Source organism: Orcinus orca, chromosome 17, assembly GCF_937001465.1.
Source record: "Orcinus orca chromosome 17, mOrcOrc1.1, whole genome shotgun sequence".
NCBI classification, from domain to species: domain Eukaryota; kingdom Metazoa; phylum Chordata; class Mammalia; order Artiodactyla; family Delphinidae; genus Orcinus; species Orcinus orca.
The window spans coordinates 42021035-42042102 of NC_064575.1; the positions used below are offsets into that span (position 1 = coordinate 42021035).

At 35.8% G+C, this 21068-nt stretch overlaps 1 pseudogene; it reads left to right on the forward strand.

Annotated features, from left to right (window-relative positions):
* The first annotated feature begins 788 nt into the window (after positions 1–788).
* On the forward strand, positions 789–17569 carry LOC117197907 (PRELI domain containing protein 3A-like; annotated as a pseudogene).
* Positions 17570–21068: the final 3499 nt, after the last annotated feature.

Consider the following 21068-nt stretch of genomic DNA (forward strand, 5'->3'; position numbering starts at 1 on the left):
AGGTAGATATCCAGATTGGATTCATGCATTTAAAGGTGTTAGAGCCCAAATTAAGTCCCTGGTTCTGATGAGATGACACTTTAAGAAATCAGAGACATTCTACTTTTAAACCAAGAATATATCATAAATTGTATTATTCCCAAATTTTCTGTGTCCTCCTTGTGCATTGTCATGGAACTTGAAGTAGACCTTCTATTTGGAAGAATATCCTTCCCCACTACAAGTATTTCATGCTTGAGTATGTGACTAGTTTTGGTCAGTGGAATGTGAATGGAAGAAACATATGAGATGTATCAGTAGAAGTTAAGAGCTATCACATAGCTCTGCCATCTCTCTCTTTTCCCTCTGTCCCTAGGATGGCATGTACCAGAAAAACACTGCTCCTTCAGCCTAGATTCTGGAATAAAGAAGACATTTGGAGCAGACTCTGAGACAATCCCTAGCTGTTTTGTAACATAAGCAAGAAGTTAATATTTGTTTTAGTAAGTGCTAAGATTTAGGAGTTCTTTCTTACTGCAGAATAACCTACAGAAAACTGACTAATACAGAGTGATGACTTGAATAGCCATGCTTGCTATAGGAAAATTTTAAATGGGGAAAAAGAAGGCAGTAAAACATAAATATCTATACCAGCATCTTTACACCCTCAGGCTGGGTGGATGATGAGCCTTGCAGTGGGGTTGGCTCCTGGTGTGGCATGCCCAGGTCAGTGATAAATGGAGGGATTACCTGGGCATCTGAGCTCCAGGCTGGACTACTCTCTGCCTTTGGCCTCTGGACTTGCATAGATGAGCATTTGGAGCTCAGAGAATGTACTTAGCCATCTATGGGACTCAGTCATCAAAGCTGCTGTGAGAAAATATTTGAATCCATGAATGCTGTGTAGGGGAAGTAAATGTTTTAAAGGAGATTTTTGATGGTCTTGGTGAGTTTAACAGGCACTTGGCCATCTTCTCAGTATCAGTTGGGGATTGCCCACTCTTGTGAAAGTGGTGAGACTTCAGATTGGAGGAAATAGTAGGTCTTTGACATACATCAAAGAACACATGTAAAGGGCCAGGTAATGAATATTTTATGCTGTCATAACTACTCAACTCTACCATTATCCTGTGAAAGCAGAAATTCACAGTAGGTAGTGAATAATTGTGGCTGTGTTCTAATGAAACTTTATATACAAAGGCAGGTGACTGGCCAGATTTGGCCTATAGGCTTTACTTTGCTGACCCTTGATGTAGTAGAAAAGAAAATGGAACTTTTTTCCACTAATATCACACTCAGAAATTTGGTGTTAGTTAAAGAGAGGTTCTTGTACACACCTCATCCATAGAAACTTGAAATGTTCTCGCTCAGTCAAGAAACCATCAAAACCATGAAGGGAATAATTCCCATGAAGGGAATTACCCTGGGGAACTATTTTGAAAGTTTAATGACAAATTCTATGTCGTCAAACACAATGAAAGGTACAGATGCCTTGGTATGAGTGGCATCCGCAGCCTTACCACAGTTTGAGGACCTAGAAGTACTAACCTATGATAGTGCATGAAACATACAGGAGCAATCAGGCAAATACAGGTTATGAGAGAATAAAATAAATACAGAAAAAATACAGAAGCAAGTGTTAACAGGAATTCATTATTCCACCTTGTATCACTGTGAAGTGTGCATACTCATTTTACATTTGGTTTGTCAGAAAGAACATTGGCTCTTAGCACATCTCAGGAGAGTAGTTATTAGTTGATTTAGGAAAAAAACACTAGAATAGAGATTTATTTGCTGTATCTTGGCCTTTTTTTGTTACTTTTCTTGAGATAAGAAATATTTTATGTCCCAAGAAAGAGTTTTTGTTTTGTTTGTTTGCTAAACAAAAAATGAATTTAAGTATTTGATATAGTTTCTTCAAAGTCCAAAACATTGAAGTATAAGTTTCCTTGGGAGTTTTGATCATCGTTTGTTGCATTCCTGGACAGAACATTCCCCTTGGCTTCTTCAGAAAGAATGGTATTCTCAGAGCCATACTATTACCTTTTAGAGACCTAAGGATAACCTGAGGAGTTTTTAGCTTTTGAAATTTGCAGCTTTATGGGCTTCAGAGATTCTATGAGTTCTATTACTTATCCCCAATGGGAGATGGCCCCTCAATGGATCCTTTGCCCTGAGTCACAAAAGCCAATCAAATGAAACCAGGTTAAGTATAGCAGAACAGAAACTTTATTCATTGACTAAGGAATGGAGAAGAGAGAGCTTGTGCTCTAAAAACATCTTCTCCCTGAAGGGAGGAGAGTAATGGAATTTTAAGGGTTAGGAAGTAGACATGTCATTAGGGCTCTAGGAAAGGGGTGGAGATTTCCAGGGGTATCTGGGGGCAGATGGGGCATGTGCAGTCGTCTTCCATGCTTCTTTGCACAGTGCACAAATTGTTTAGCAGAGCCCTCCCATCACCACCACTTTGGGTGGAGATCTTAGCATGGTAATGTAGCAAAGGTAACTTTTGGACACCTCCAGGTCTCATCTGTGCAGGTGTGTTCCTGTGGTCAAGTCAGAGCCAGTTCGGGGCAGTTGACTACTGCATATCTCTTAAAGCACAGCAGCAAAACATCTCTGTCAAATACCAGGTGCTTTTGAAACAAACACAGAGGTAAATCAAGGCCAGGACTCTTTAGCTTTCAGTTTCAGGGTCTTGTATGGGTGACAGTTCTGGAGTATGGTTCCTTAATATGAACTTTGCCAAAATGCAGGTGATAGTGGTATAGGTGGTCACCAGATCATGCTGTGAGAAACACAGGAACACAAAAAGAAACACTTTTTGACTGTATCCAGGGTACAAGAATGTCCTCCTTCCTGTGTTGCTGCTATAGTTCTGGGACGAAATCCTACCTGCCAAGGCTGAAGTTGAGGTTCTACAAATGCTACGACCACATACAACATGTTTATTTACTAGTTTATTTACTGGATTTTATCTCCCACTGATCAGAGGCCTTACATTTAATTTAAGAAATGTTTAGTAGGTGATTTTAATTACATGTATATAACAAGTAGCACAAGATATATCTATGTCATTTTATTTTCTGAATATAAAATAAGATCTATATTTCCTAGTTTATGTTGTAACCAAACCAAACATTTTTGTTGTTTCAGAGGAAATGCAGGAGGAAAAAAGTTATTTCCTAATGTCATATTTTTGTCTGAGGTGTTATTTTATGTAAAAAATAATTTTGACAGAAGCATAGAAATAAAACCTGAATTCTGCAATGTTTCTTATGTTCTTAATTTCCAATGTTACATCTTTGTTAGTGTAGCCTTTGAATAGAGCACAAATAAAGACTTTGTATAGTGGGATATAATACCATAAATTTGAATATATTAAGAAAAGATGCAGCCTGGGGTCGTATATAATTTAAATACAACTATATTCAAATTAACAATGGGTTCCATATAAATAACAGATATTTTTGGTACAATATACTGATATTTAATTTATAGTTAATTCGTGATGCTTTGGGTTATTTATATAAAAGTTATATCTCTTGTTCAGGAATGTAAAATCCAATTGTAACAGCGTTCCAAGGAGAAAATCAGTTACATGTGGAAACATAGCGAAATGATGATCAGAAGACTTGGAATCAGATAGATACAGGTCTGCTTGTTGGTTTTGCCATTCACAGTCTATTGACATTTCTCAGGTTAATTAACCTCTCTGACATTCATTCTCCTCTTGTATAAAGTAGGAAGAAAAATATCCACCTCTAAAGTTGCTATAAGAATTAAATAAGGCAATGTTTATAAAATATTGAGTTCAAGTGCCCATTGAGAAAATGGTGATTCCAATTCCTTTATACAGTTTAACTCATAGCATTTATGAACTCTGAACAGAAATACGTTTATGTTCCTATAAGAATTTAAGTATTCTATATTCCTTTTTATATCACTTCCCTCTACACCATGCATTTATTTCTGATATATTTCTTTTATAATACCAAAAATGTATGGATAGAGAGAAAAGTCATATTCATTAAATAAAATTTCATCTCTAATTCAAGTCTTAACAATGTAATGCTAATGCGCATTGCTTTTGGGTCACTGAATATTTAATCCAAATTATTCTGTATTTTTTACATTATCTTTAAAGGTTATCTTTAAATATTGCTTTACTTTATGAATCCTAGAAATGAAAAGCATAACTCATCTTGAATCCTGTAGCATAAGCCAATCCAAGCTATTATTTTATTTTTTTAAATTTTGATTTAAATACTGTGTGTACATTGTAGAAGGAATAGAAAATGTGGATTTAAAAGAGAAAAAAATACACACTGTCCATAAATCTATGAATCAGAGATAATCACTTATTACAATACATATATATAAAATATAATATTGTAAATATTTTGTCACTGTAAACTAAATGATGACCATCTCTCTCAGTCAAATATACTTCTATAATATAATTATTTTGCTGCATCATATTTAGTTGATTGCATATATTATAATTTAGGTAACAAATTCTTATTTTTGAGTATTTAATTACTTTTATTATGAAAATGCTGCCATTAGTATCTATCTTTTTTTTTTTTTTTGGCTGTACCACGTGGCATGTGGGATCTTAATTCCCTGACCAAGGATGGAACCCACACCCCCCTGCTTTGGAAGTGAAGAGTCCTAACTATTGGACCACCAGGAAAGTCCCTATTAGTGTCTATCTTTATAAAACTATTTCCTTGTTTGAATCCCTATGTGTAGAACTATTGCCTAAATTCAGACAGATTTAAAATTCAACATAAATTTTCATGTAGAGTCTCATAGCTAATTTCTCCACTAGAGGCTACTTTCTTTGTTTCTAAAATGTCATCTATGTAGATGTTAATTTACTGTAACTAGCATTGCAGACATGCAGTTCGTAAACTCTTTTTTGAACTGTTAGTGTTTCATAACATCCACCCTCCAATTAATACTTTCAAGGTTCTTTTTTTAAAACAATAGTAGTTTTCCCCAAATCAAGTTTTTTCCCTCCTTTGAATTTTTACGCTCTTTTATTTTCAGTAGTTATTCCAGTTATTTCAATATGTTTTTAATTTAGTACACTCTATTTTAAATTAATATTACAGTATTTCTCTGTAATGTAAGAACCTTCTAAATAATACTTTGATATATACTCTTCCTGTACTTTGTGCTAGTATTGTCATATATTGTTATTATTTGTACTTTAGTCTGTGTCTGAAATTTTACTATCTGGATAGTCTGTGAATATGTTATATTGTCTATTGTTTTGGGTTTTTTGGTTTCAGACACGTGCTTTTGTCTCTGTGTGCCTGATCTTTTAAATTCAGTGCCATTTGTTGTTTTTGAAAAATTATAGAGATAATTTGATGCCTAAGGTAGTTATTTTCATCCCAAATAAGATTTATATTTGTTTCTGGCAAATAGCATTACCAGATCCCCTTAATCCCAACAAGGATTGAAATGATGCAAATTGAGCTTTGGTCCTTGTAAGGGCTGGGCTATTTTAGCTTACCCTAACTCTTTAGGTGCAGCCCTTGGGGGTCCCAGTCTTAAATCTGGGGATTTGCCAGGACCTCCCTCTCCTTGCCAGGCTCTACATTTCAGTTTTTATCTTCTCTAATTCACAAGGCTATTTTAAGTACAGTTTAGCTTCTTAGTCTCTGGAGGAAAGTGATCCAAATGCCAGGCTTATCTTTCTAGATTTTCTTCTTCTCTTTACTTTGTAGCTCTTTGCCTTTGTAGCTCTTCAATGCTTTTAAATTTAAAAAAGAATACTTTGTCCAACCTTTGTTTAGGGTTATACCTATAATTATTTTAATACCTTCCTATGCTTTCAGTAATACTAGTTCTGAAAAACTTTAAATTGTGAAATATAATACATTTAGAAAAACAAATAAATAAAGGGACAACTTAACTAATTATTATAAAGTGAATATTCAATGAAACTAACACTGAGGTTATGACTTTTAATTTTGAGCAAAACTATTTGACTCTAGAAAGTTTACTGATATTCACAACAATGATTGTTATAACCCAATAGAATATAGTAATCTTAATTAGAATGATAAGCACATAGAAACTAAAGGTTACAAGTAATACTTACATAGAAATGATAAATTTACCTCAAGAAATGTATTAGTTCTAAAATAGAGTGTACATTTTTCTTAACTGGGGAAAAATAAGGATATTCTGAAGCTAGTTCACTAATTAAGGTTTAAAGAAAACACACATCATGGATAATTCAAAGAAGTAGGAAATTGATTACAGTTGACCCTTGAACAACATGAGTTTGAACTGCACAGGTCCACCTGCACATGGATTTCTTTAATAAATACTAGAGTACTACACGATCCATGATTGGTTGAATCAGTGGGTGTGGATCCTGGATGTGGAAGGCTGACTGTAAAGTTAGACACAGATTTTCTACTGCACAGGAGTCAGTGTCCTTAACTCTTGCATTGTTCAAGAGTCAACTATATTATTGTTCATAACATTCTTTCTACCAGAATTAGCATAAGGATATTTGATTTGAATATACAAAAATGGGGCATTCTGATTTGAGAGAATAACTCAATATCATTTATTAATTTCACACCTTTTAAAAGTAACTACCTTACAATGGCCAGTGGCCAAAGCGGAGGATATAGTGCATCTGTGTAAATTTTGTAAAGATGGCCTTGTCCTCTCTCAAACTGATACTTTCAGGGTTAGGGTCAAGCATGGGATGACTGGAGAGAAAGTGAGATTTTATCTACTGAGGTGAGACACCGCAATGTCCTGACCTTTGTGGGAGAACAACACCCCTGACAACTGTGGAAGACATTCAACCTCAGGTATTGCAGGAAGAGGGTGAGAGCAATAAATACTCTCTTTCATTTCAATATCTAACTCTACACCCATGTAAAACAATCATACCATATGTCTAGGTCATCAAGCAACATTTGCTGCTGGTGACATGGCCTCCCTTTGGGTTTGTCATCCAAACTAAGTGCTTGAAAGTGAAAAACTCATGTGACTCTGGCTGGTCCTGATAATATGCACTGCTTGATGCCATCACTGGAAGTTCCCCATTGCTTCAGCTATGCCAGTAGCCATGAAAACTTTGTATGTTTTGTGAAATACCTTTTTATCTCATATTGAAAATGTAGCTTTTAAGTGGGTGTAGGATTGCTATAAGAAAGACATACATATAGATTCTAATATGATTCAAAATAAATCATTATATGACAACTTAACTCAAAAGGAAGGTGAAGGATCTAAAGTTGGAGAATTTAATGCCAGTAAAAATGGTTTGATAATTATAGAAAGAGGTTTGGCTTAAAAAAATGTTAAGTTAACAGGAAAAGCAATTTCTGCTGACCAAGAGTCAGTACACAACTTCCCAGAAGCCATTAAGAAAGACCTTGAGGGGAGATCAAGATGGCAGAATAAAAGGAACAAATACAACAAAAATACATCTACATGTGGAAAAATTCTCAGAGAAAACCTACTGAATGCTGGCAGAAGATCTCATACAAACAACGCTACAAGAAAGATCCTACATAACAGTGTAGGACAAAAGAATAAAAAAGGAATTGGGATGGGACCTGCACCCCTGGGAGGGAGCTGTGAAAGAGGAAATATTCACTCACCTGCTGTTGCATGTTGGGGCTGGGTGCTGAAACTTGGACTTCAGCTGACAGACTCAGGGAAAGGAATGCATGGAGACAGTCCAAAGTGAATGGACTCAAAAAGTGGTGCATGCAGGACAGACCTGGGTCTTAACAGAAGCCCCATTGTTAACTTGTGCATGAAGGGAGGGATGGGGCCTTGCCATAACAGCCTCATTCTTGGCTTACTCACAGCAGGTTTGGCTCCACCTCTACAAGCTCCAGGAGAACACAAGCCCCAATTGGTTGCCCACACACAGAGGTGGAGCTGAAATCTGAGATGATCCCTGGTGGTTCTGCAACTTCAGTGGATTTATGCCACCAGTGGTTTTGTAAGCTTGATGCATGCAGGACAACAGAGTGGATTACTGGGGCTCCCATGGCTGGAGCAGGTCAAAAGTTAGTAGTTCCAGGCTTTGAGGACATGTGCATGTGGAGGCAGGACCAGGGTCTGGACTGATTCTGTAGCTCCCATGTCAGGTCCAGGTGCATAAGTATTCTGGGTCCCAGGGCCAGACTTTTGTGGATCTATGCCAGTGGCTTTGTGAGCACAGTGCCTGATGAACATCTGAACTGATTGCCTGGGTTCACATGGCTGAGGTGGGGTTAGGGCAGTGCCAACAACAGGGTACATTGTAAGCCTGTGCAACAGGTGACAGATGATGCCACCGAGCTGACTTCCCAGTGGACAGTCCTTGTGGAAGAATAATCAGTGACTTCTATACTAGTGTGAGTGCTCCAGTCCTGCCTACCTCTCACCACAACTTAGACCACATCTGGGGGCTTCCATTCCAAAAACTGGGGAGCAGACCCTGCCACTGACAGGGCTGTGACAACCACAGAGCAAAAAGGAGACCCATTCAACATCCACTGCAGGCTCTGATCACCACAACACCAATCACACCCCCTATTAAGGGAATAATTGTCATCACACACTGAGGAAAGACATGGAAGTCATCCATACAAAAAACAGCCCTTGCACCACAAATATTAGACTCACACAGGCTACACAGGGAGACTCCCACATAAAAAAAAAAAAAAAAAAAAAAACCTTCAAGACCACACTAGATAACAGTTTCTCCTAAATGAATAGAGTCAGACAAATGTAAGTACAATGAAGAAGCAGAGGAACCACTCCTAATTAAAAGAACAAGAGAATTCCCTTGAAAGAACAAACAATGAAACAACCCTGTCCAGTCTACTAGACCCTGAGTTCAAAAAGGAGGTAATAAAAATATTGAAGGAATTAAAAAACTATCAATAGAAATGCAGATCACTGTAACAAGGAACTAGAAACTGAAGAGGAGCCAATCAAAATTAGAAAGCTCATTTGCTGAGACATAAATTGAGCAAAAGGCAATAAATAGCAAACTAAATAATGCAGAAGAATGAATAAGTGATCTGGAAGATAGAATAATGGAAATCATGCAGTCAGAAGGGCAGACAGAAAGACAAATTAAAAAAAAGTGAAAGCAATAGACGAGATCTGCGGAATAATATAAAGTGAGCCAATCTACACATAATAGGGATCCCCAAAGGAGAAGAAAGAGAATAGGGGATCAAAAATGTATTCAAAGATTATGGCTGAAAAATTCCCAAACCTAAAGAAGAAAACAGATATCCAGTTACAGGAAGCATAGAGGATCCTAAGCAAGATGAACCCAAATAGACCTACACCTAGACATATTATAATTAAATTGGCAAAAGTTAAATATAAAGAGAGGATTCTAAAGGCAGCAAGAGAAAAACAAAGGGTTAGTTACAAGGGAACCCCCCTAAGGCTATCAGTTGATTTCTCTACAGAAATGTTGCAAATCAGAAGGGAGTAGCAAGATATATTCAGTCATGAAAGGGAAAATCCTGCAATCTAGGATACTCTACCCAACAAGATTATAATTTAGAATAGAAGGAGAGATAAAGAATTTCTCAGAGAAGAAAAAACTAAAAAAATACAGCAGTATTAAAAATATCCTAAAATAAATATTGAAAGGTCTTCTCTAAATAGAAAAGAAGCAAGAATCTATAGGGAAAATAAAAATCACAATAGGAAAGTAAATCACTTAAATAGGTCAGTACATAGCTAAAAAAAATTAAAAATTTTCATGAAAGCAATAATAACTAAAATGAACAGCAAAAGAATAACTTGAAGATGTAAAAGAGAACATCAAAATAATAAAATGTGGGGGAGGAGAGTAAGAAAATGTAGATTTTTTAAAAAGAATGTGTTTGAGCTTATATGACAACCAGTCTAAAGCAAGTAGATAGAGTAATGGGATAACATACTTGAAAACCAGGGTAACTACAAATCAAAAACATGCGATAGATTCACAAAAAATAAAAAGAAGAGAACTCAAGCATAACACAAAAGAAAATCATCAAACTACAAAAGGAAAAAGAAAAAGAAAGGAACAAAGAAGAAATACAAAATCAACTGGAAAACAAGGTTTAAAATGGCAGTAAATACATATCTATTAATAATTACCTTAAATGAACTAAATGTTCCAGTTAAAAACAGAGTGGCAGATTGGATAATAAAACCTGAGTCTACAAGGCAGCTTATGCTGCCTACAAGGGACCCATTTTAGGGGGAAGGACACATATAGATTTAAAGTAAGGAGATGGAAAAAGATATTTCATACAAACAGAAATGACAAGAGAGTGGGGGTCATAATACTCATAACATACAAAATAGACTTTAAAAGAAAGGCCATAAAGAAAGATAAAGAAGGACACTATACAATGATAAAAAGATCAATAAAAGAAGAGGATATTACACTTGTTAACATATATGCACCCAGTTAGGAGCACATAAATACATAAGACAAATACTAACAGACATAAAAGAAGAAATTGACAGGAACAAAATAAGAGTAGGAGACTTCAACATGCCACTTACATCAATGAACAGATCTTCCAGACAGAAAATCAGTAAGGCAACAGAGATCCTAAATGATACAATTGAACAGTTAGACTTGATATTTTCAGGACATTACATCCAAGAAAACAAAACAGAATACACATTCTTTTCAAGCACACATGGAACATTCTCTAGGATAGACCACATACTAGGACACAAAACAAGCCTCAACAAATCTAAGAGGATAGAAATTATTTCAAGCATCTTTTCTGACCACAATGGCATGAAGTCAGAAATCAACACAAAAAGAGAAACAAGAAAAAATAATTACATGGAGACTAAACAACATGCTACTAAAAGACTGATGGGTCAATGATGAAATCAAAGGGTAAATTAAAAAGTACCTTGAGACAGCACAATCATACAAAATCTATGGGATGCAGCAAAAGCAGTTCTGAATGAAATTCATACCAATGCAAACCTCCCTCAAAAAAACAAGAAAAATCTCAAATAAACAACCACCACCACCTAAGTGAATTAGAAAAAGAACAAACAAAACCTAAAGTCAGCAGAAGGAAGGAAATAATAAAGATCAGAGAGGAAATAAATAAAATCGAGATGAAAGAAACAATAGAAAAGTAAATAAAAGCAAGAGGTGGTATTTTGAAAGGATAAACAAAATTGAGAAGCCTCTGGCCAGGTTCATCAAGAAGAAAAGAGAGAGAACCCAAATAAACAAAATAAGAAATGAAAGAGGAAAAATAGTAACTGATACCACAGAAATACAAAAACACATAAGAGAAGACTATGAACAATTACACACCAACAAACTGGACAATCTAGAAGAAATGGACAAGTTTCTAGAAACATACAGCCCACAAAAACTGAATCAAGAAGAAATAGATAATTTGAACAGAGCAATAAGTAGAAGTGAAATAGAATCTGCAATAAAAAAGAAACTTCCAGCAAACAAAAGTCTAGGATTGGATAGCATCACTGGGGGAATTCCACCAAACATACAAAGAAGAAGTTATACCAATCCTTCCTAAACTCTTCCAAAAGATTGAAGAGGAGGGAACACCCCCAAAGTCATTTTATGAAGCTACTGTCATCCTGATACCAAAACCAGACAAAGACAGTACTAAAAAAGAATTATTATTATTATTATTATTATTACAGGCCAATATCTTTGATGAATACGGATGCAAAAAACATCCAAAAAATGTTAGCAAACAGAATCCAACAACCTATAAAAAAGATCATACACTGTGATCAAGTAGGATTCATCCCAGGGTCACAAGGATGTTTCAACTTATGTGAGTCAATCAATGTGATACACCACATCAACAAAAGAAAAGACAAACACGATATGATTATCTCAATAGATGTAGACAAAGCATTTGATAAAGTTAAACATTTGTTCATGATAAAAACTCTTAACAAAGTTGGTATAGAGTGAACATATCTCAACATAATAAGCTATTTGTGACAAACCCACAGCCAGCCTAATACTCAATGGTGAAAAGCTGAAAGAGTTCCCACTAAAATCTGGAACAAGACAGTGATGTCACTCTCACCACTTCTATTTGATATAGTATTGGAAGTCCTAGCCACAGCAATCAGACAAGAAAAAGAAATAAAAAGTATCCAAATTGGAAGGGAAGATGTAAAATTGTTACTGTATGCAGAAGACATGATACTATATGTAGAAAACCCTAAGAACCCCACACAAAAACTACTAGGTCTAATAAATGAATTCAGCAAAGTAGCAGAATACAAAATTAATATACAGAATTCTGTTACATTCCTTTACATTAACAATGAAATATCAGAAAGAGAAAGTAAAAAAAAAATCCCTTTTAAAATTACATCAAAACAAACAAACAAAAAAACCTAGGAATAAACCTAACCAGGAAGGTGAAAGACTTATAGGCTGAGAACTATAAAACATTGATAAAGAAAATTCAAGATAATTCAAAGAAATAGAAAGATATCCCATGATCCCATATTGGAAGAACTAATATCATTAAAATGGCCACAATATCCAAAGCAATCTACAGATTTAATATCAACCTTATCAAATTACCCATGAGATTTTTCATAGAACTAGAGCAAATAATCCTAAAATTTATATGGAACCACAGAAGACCCAGAATTGCAAAACAATCCTGAGGAAAAAAACAAAGCTGGAGGCAAAACCTTCCTAGACTTCAGACAATACTACAAAGTTACACTAATTATAACAGTGTGGCATTGACACAAAAACAGACAGAAAAATCAAAGGAATAGAATACACAGCTCAGAAATAAACCTACACACCCACAATTAATCTTTGACACAGGAGGAAGGAATATACAATGGAGAAGACAGTCTCTTCAGCAAGTAGTGTTGGGAAAGCTAGACAGCCACATGTAAATCAATGAAGTTAGAATACTCCCTCACTCCATATAAAAGAATAAATTAAATGGCTTAAAGACTTAAATATAAGACATGACACCATAAAACTCCTAGAACATGGACAAAACATTCTCTGACATATATTACAGAAATGGTCTCCTAGGTCAGTCTCCCAGGGCAATAGAAATAAAAGCAAAAATAAACAAATGGAACCTAATCACACTTCAAAGCTTTTGTACAGCAGAGGAAACCATAAACAAAACAAAGAGACAACCTTCATACTGGGAGAAAGTATTTGCGAAGGATGCAACCAACAAGTGCTTAATATCCAAAATATACAAACAGCTCATACAGCTCAATAGAAAAGAAATGCAACCCAATCAAAAAAATGGGCAGAAGACCTAAATAGATATTTCTCCAAAGAAAACATACAGATGGCTAACATGGACATGAAAAGATAAACATCACTAGTTATTAGAAAAATGCAAATCAAAACTACAATGAGGTATCACCTCATGCCAGTCAGAATGGCCATCATCAAAAAGTCTACAAATAATAAATGCTGGAGAGGGTGTGGAGAAAAAGGAACCCTCCTACACTGTTGGTGGGAATGAAAATTGGTGCTGTCACTATGGAAAACAGTGTGAAGATTTCTTTAAAAATTAAACATAAAGTTACCATAGGAGCCAGCAATCCCACTCCGGGGGCTATATCTGGAAAAGATGAAAATTCTAATTTGAAAAGATAGATGCACCCCAATGTTCATAGCAGCACTGTTTACAATAGCCAAGACATGGAATCAACCTAAATGTCCATTGACAGATGAATGGATAAAGAAGATGAGCACCAGAAGGTAATGCAGAAAGAGATAGGTTATCTCTACTGTTTTGTGCAAATGCAATTGGGTTTATGATTAGGACTGTCCTTCCCTGTATAGCTGTTAACTCCTGAGCCTTGAAGGGAAAAGTTAAACACCAGCTGTCAGTCTTTTGGTTGTACAGCAAAAAGGCCTGGGCAATGAGAATACTTTTTCTGGATTGGTCTTATTGATGCTTTGTCCCTGAAGTCAAGAAGTATGTTGTCAGTAAGTCACTGCCTTTTAAAGTTCTTTTGATATTGGACAATATCATTGGTCACCCAGAACCCCATTCCTACACTGTTGGTAGGAATGTAAATTGGTACAACAATTATGGAGAACAGTTTGGAGGTTCCTTATAAACTTAAAATAGAGCTACTATATGAACCTGCAATCCCGCTCCTGGGCATATATCTGGAGAAAACCATAATTTGAAAATATACATGCACCCCAATATTCATAGCAGCACTATTTACAATAGCCAGGACATGGAAACAACCTAAATGTCCATCAAAAGAGGAATGGATAAAGAAGATGTGGCACATATATACAATGGAATATTACTCAGCCATTAAAAAGAATGAGATAATGTCATTTGCAGCAACATGGATGGACCTAAAGATTGTCATATTGAGTGAAGTAAGACAGACAGAGAGACAAATATCACATGACACTGCTTATATGTGGAATTTAAAAAATTGGTACATATGAACTTATTTACAAAGCAGAAATAGAGTCACAGATGTAGAAAACCAACTTATGGTTACATGGGGGGAAAGTGGGAGGAGGGATAAATTGGGAGATTGAGATTGACATATACACACTATTATATATAAAATCAATAACTAATAAGGACCTACTGTATAGCACAGGGAACACTTCCCAAAACTCTGTAATGACCTATATGGGAAAAGAATCTAAAAGAGAGTATATCTGATATACATTGCTGTACAGCAGAAACAACACAATGTTTTAAATCAACTATACACCAATGAATTTTTTAAAAATATTTTTATTGGAGTATAATTGCATTACAATGTTGTGTTAGTTTCTGCTGTACCACAAAGTGAATCAGTTATATATATATATATATATACATATATACACATATCTCCTCCCTCTTGCATCTCCCTCCCACCCTCCCTATCCCAGTCCTCTAGGTCATCACAAAGCATCGAGCTGAGCCCCCTGTGCTATGCAGCAGCTTCCCACTAGCCATCCATTTTATATTTGGTAGTGTATATATGTCATTGCTACTCTCTCACTTCGTCCCAGCTTTCCCTTCCCCACTGTGTCATCAAGTCCATTCTCTGCATCTGCGTTTTTATTCCTGCCGTGCCACTAGGTTCATCAATACCATTTTTTTTTGATTCCACACATGTGTGTTAGCATACGGTATTTGATTTTCTCTTTCTGACCTACTTCACTCTGTATGACAGACCCTAGGTCCATCCAACTCATTAAAAATAACTCAATTTCATTCCTTTTTATGGCTGAGTAATATTCCATTGTATATATGTGCCACATCTTCTTTATCCATTCATCTATCAATGGACTTTTAGGTTGCTTCCATGTCCTTGCTATTGTAAATAGAGCTGCAATGAACATTTTGGTACATGACTCTTTTTTGAATTATGGTTTTCTCAGGGTACATGCTCAGTAGTGGGATTGCTGGGTCATATGGTAGTTCTATTATTAGTTTTCTAAGGAACCTTCATACTCTTCTATATAGTGGTTGTATCAATTTACATTCCCACCAACAGTGCAAGAGGGTTCCCTTTTCTCCACACCTTCTCCAGCATTAATTTTTTCTAGGTTTTGTGATGATGGCCATTCTGACTGGTGTGAGGTGATACATCATTGTGGTTTTAATTTTCATTTCTTTAATGATTGGTGATGTTGAGCATCTTTTCATGTGTTTGTTGGCAATCTGTATGTCTACTTTGGAGAAATGTCTATTTAGGTCTTCCATCCATTTTTGGATTGGGTTGTTTGCTTTTTAGATATTGAGCTGCATGAGCTGCTTGTAAATTTTGGATATTAATTCTTGTTCATTTCTTCATTTGCAAATGTTTTCTATTCTGAGGGTTGTCTTTTTGTCTTGTTTATGTTTTTCTTTGCTGTGCAAAAGCTTTTAAGTTTCATTAGGTCCCTTTTGTTTAGTGCTGTTTCTATTTCCATTTCTCTAGGAGGTGGGTCAAAAAGAATCTTGCTGTGATTTATGTCATAGAGTGTTCTGCCTATGTTTTCCTCTAAGAGTTTGATAATGTCTGGCCTCATATTTAGGTCTTTAATCCATTTTGAGTTTATTTTTGTGTATGGTGTTAGGAAGTGTTCTAATTTCATTCTTTTACATGTAGTTGTCCAGTTTTCCCAGCACAACTTATTGAAGAGGCTGTCTTTTCTCCACTGTATATTCTTGCCTCCTTTATCAAAGATAAGGTGACCATATGTGCGTGGGTTTATCTCTGGGCTTTCTATCCTGTTCCTTTAATCTATATTTCTGTTTTTGCACCTGTACCATACGGTCTTGATTACTGTAGCTTTGTAGTGTAGCCTGAAGTCAGGGAGACTGATACTTCCAGCTCTGTTTTTCTTTCTCAGAATTGCTTTGGCTATTCGGGGTCTTTTGTGTTTCCATACAAATTGTAAAATTTTTTGTTCTAGTACTGTGAGAAATGCCATTGGTCATTTGATAGGGATTGCATTAAGTCTGTAGATTGCTTTGAGTAATATAGTCATTTTCACAATGTTGAGTCTTCCAAACCAAGAACATGTTATATCTTTCCATCTGTTTATATTGTCTTTGATTTCTTTCATCAGTGTCTTATAGTTTTCTGCATATAGGTCTTTTGCCTCCTTTTGGTAAGTTTATTCCTAGGTATTTTATTCTTTTTGTTGCAATGGTAAATGGGCATGTTTCCTTAATTCCTCTTTCAGATTTTTTGTTGTTAGTGTATAGGAATGCAAGAGACATCTGTGCATTAATTTTGTACCCTGCTACTTTACCAAATTCATTCATTACCTCTAGTAATTTTCTGGTGGCATCTTTAGGATTTTCTATGTATAGTATCATGTTACCTGCAAACAGTGACCGTTTTACTTCTTCTTTTCCAATTTGGATTCCTTTTATTTCTTTTTCTTTTCTGATTGCTGTGGCTAAAACTTCCAAAACTATGTTGAATAATAGTGGTGAGAGTAGGCACCCTTGTCTTGTTCCTGATCTTGGAGGAAATGCTTTCAGTTTTTCATCATTGAGAATGATGTTGGTTGTGGGTTTGCCATATATGGCTTTTATTATGTTGAGATATCCAATAAAAATTAAAAACAAAACAAACATTCTTCTATAAATAAATAGGGCTTCATTTAGCAAATTAATAAGACTTAATAAAAATTCTCACCTAGACACAAACAAAAAATAAAAATAAATAAATTTAAAATTAAAGTTCTTGTGATATTGAGCAATTTCACTGGCCACCAGAAACCATATGCATTCAATACCCAAGGTTGAACTTGCCCCCCCAAAGACAATATCTCTAATTCAGCCTCTAGATTAGGGAGTCATAAAGACCTTTAAGCTTTATTACACATGGTACTCTATGGAAAAGATTGTGTATGCTATGAAGAGAAACCTAAGAGAACATCATAAAGGTCTCAAAGGATTACATTATTGAAGATGCCATTGTTGTTATAGAAAAATCCAAGAAAGCCATCAAACCCCAAGAATACATTCCTGGCGAAAACTGTCCAGATATTATGCATGACTTCATGGAATTTACAGCAGAGCCAATCAAGGAAATCATGAAAGAGATTTAGATATGGCAAGAAAGGTGGGGGATGAAGGGTTTCAATATGTGGATGTTAGAGGAATTCAAGAGCTAATAGACACCACACCAGAGGAATTAACAGAAAATTACTTGATGGAGGTGAATGATTCTGAACTAGTGCCAGATGATGAGGACAGAGATGTAGTGACATAAAACAAACTGACATTTGCATTCTGCCATAATTCAAAGCAGTTTTGTCTTCTTTTACGACATGAACCCTTCTATGATATGGGAACTGAAACTAAAGCAAACAATTAAAGAAGGACTTACCATATAGAAACATTTTTAGAGAAATGAAAAACCAAAAAAGTCAGACAGAAATTTTGATGTATTTCCACAACGTTGCACAGAGTATGCCTGTCTCTCCTGGCTCCTCTTCCATGTCCTCCACCTCTGCCACCCTCTGTTTCCTCCTCTTCCTTAGCCTGCTCAATGTGAAGATGGTGAGAATGAAGTCCTTTAAAATGATCCACTTCCACCAAATGGATAGTAAATAATCATAATGCCATACAATTGATAAACTTATTTGTTGTGTCTTCATGTGAAAATCTAATAACTGTAAGGCAGGATCTGTATGAGACCTTTTTGTCATCATCATCATCACCTTAGTATTCATTGTGGCAAGGCTTTTATTGAGTGAATAGTTTATTCTTACATAGGCATAAGGTAAATAATAGTTAATATATAATTAGAAAGTGCTGGTTTTCTTGCTGTTTTATAATTTGCTTTCAAGGAATTACAATATTGTACATTATACCTCTCTCTCTCATAATTAGATAAACTGCGTATCAGCATATCTTCACAGGTAAGTGGGTTTATCTTAATGTAACATTTGTAATATTGTATTATGAATATGACTATAATACTGTATACCATAAAAATTTTATAATGATTCATTCATTAGTGTATATGCTAGGTTACCATGAAGCAGTTTTATTGATTATCAGGCTACCATAAAATAATCATATTGCTGCTCCTTTATCAATGCATGAATCATTATACCTGTGAATAAATATGAATTTTTCACATTATCTTTTCATTGTTGATGTCTAGTAATACATATAGCATTACATAGTTAGTAATACATATAACATCTACAGTGTTTTGTATCATATAAGACAAAATTCATGTAGTACTAACAAACAGAGAATTCATCTAGTAAACAGATGACATAAATTTATGGTATCAATAAGTACAATGCAGTACTGTAAATGCATTTTCTCTTCCTTATGATTTTCTTAATAATGTTTCCTTTTCCCTTGCTTACTTTATTGTAAGAATACAGTATGCAATACATATTACATATAAAATAGGTTAATTGGCAGTTCATGTTATCAGTAAGGCTTCTAGTCAATAGTAGGCTGTTAATAGTAACGTTTTGGGGGAGTCAAAAGTTATATGCAGATTTTTTTTTCCTGCGGTACATGGGCCTCTCACTGCTGTGGCCTCTCCCACTGCAGAGCACAGGCTCTGGACGCGCAGGCCCAGTGACCATGGCTCACGGGCCCAGACGCTCCACGGCATGTGGGATCTTCCCGGACCGGGGCATGAACCTGTGTCCCCTGCATTGGCAGGTGGACTCTCAACCATTGCGCCACCAGGGAAGCCCTATATGCAGATTTTTGACTGCATGTGGAGGTTGGTGCCCCTAATGTTCAGGGGTCATTGCTCAAGGGTCAACTATAACTAGCAGAAAACTTCAATACAAAGCAGTAAGTGGGGTTTACAATGTAAACTACAGTATGTTGTGTGAATGCAGAGGAAATATGCCACCTCTTCCTGCCAAGTTTTCTGATATTGTCTTATATGTTAAATTAATTATTAATATAAACAAGAAAGATGGTACAAAAATATATAATCAATAGTGACTGAAACCAGAGAATAATTCATACCTCATATGGAGGACCAAGATGAGATAAGTGCTTTACTTTGCCAGTTCTCCACAAACAGCTGCTATACTAAGAGGCAGTATGATTTCACTAGAATATTTTAAAATAGAAATGAGGATAGCCAGAGTGGGAAGGGTATATTTAGGTTCTGAAGGGCAATGATTTTCCAAATGGCAGCTTAGAAGATAGACTTTCCTATCCAAAATCATAGAGCAACTATATTATCCCTCCCTTCTAACATGTAGAGAGGGAAGTCAATTCTTGTTTAGGTAAAAAGTGATGTTACCTGCTAACATCTGCTAAAACCGTCTGATAATAACATGATGTTATTCAGAATCTGTGTATACAGTGAGAATGAGCAAGAAATATAAAGCAGCAATTGTTATGAGTAATTCACAGTTAAGGGTAGAAAAACTTTGTCCTACAACAATTAGTCACTGCATAATGAACCCATAGTTTACGGTTCCCAGAGAGAAACACATGAAACTTAAAAACAAACAAACAAAAATGTTCAAAAAGCTCTGTACAGAGAGGACAATGCAAAAGAAAATCATGAGGATAAACTAAAGTCATTCAATCGTTGGGATACATTACTTGGCTATCTTGCTAGTTAGCTAAAACATCTAAAATAGTTAACTAAATCTATTTAGCCATACAGTCTGCCATTTGATTCTTGACACTTTTCCCCTCTGATATCTCAGTAAAGAATGTATTTAGGTACTGTGAAAATAAAGTTACCTGAATCCAGGTGGTATAGAGCCTTGCTCCTCAAAGAGTGGTTCACAGAGTAACAGTATCATTATTTTCTGAGAATTTTCCACTCTCCTTCCATATTGACTGAATTAGGATTTGCATTTCAACAAGATCTCCAGGTAATTTGTATGCCTCTCAAAATTTTAAAAGTATTGGCAGGAGTTTATTATTCTGGTGCCTTGTCAAGAACTTCCTTACCTCATATCTGCCAAGTTACTTATTATAAGTTTCAGGGGGAAAAATTCTTTACAGTGAAATGTTGATTTCTTTATAGAGTTAGATTTCTCCTCTGCATTTTTTCCTATGGCACAGCAATTTTGTTTTGCGCACTTAGACTCTTTCATAATAGATAATTTATATAGGTATAATATAAAATTAAAAAGTTGGAGAGTGACATCAGCAAAATGGTAGCATAGGAATTTCCAGTACTTTTCCCCCTCCTAGAAACATCAATTTGTGCAACACAAAATACTTTAACAATAGCCAAGGATTCCAAGTCAGGGATTATAGCACTTGGGTGAAGCACAGAAATTTAAAAGAATGTGAATTGAGAAGAGAAGAAAAAATAGATTCACATTATCCCTCCCCAAGCCCAGGGAGCTCAATTCAGAGAGAGACACCCTCCCCATTGGAAAAGAAGAGTGAACTGAGCTCCTGACTTCACTGTGTGCTGCAGAGCCAGCCTGTCCCAGCATAGGCTGACTGATTCTCTAGGTGGCTCCCTGTAGGACCCCAAAAATCCAGGCCTTTGGGTCACTTGATGCATCCAGTGGCCCAGGTGGCTCCTACAGCCCCAAGCAGATTCCATGGCAGCAGGCTGCAGCAGGCTCCCATGAACCCAGGCTC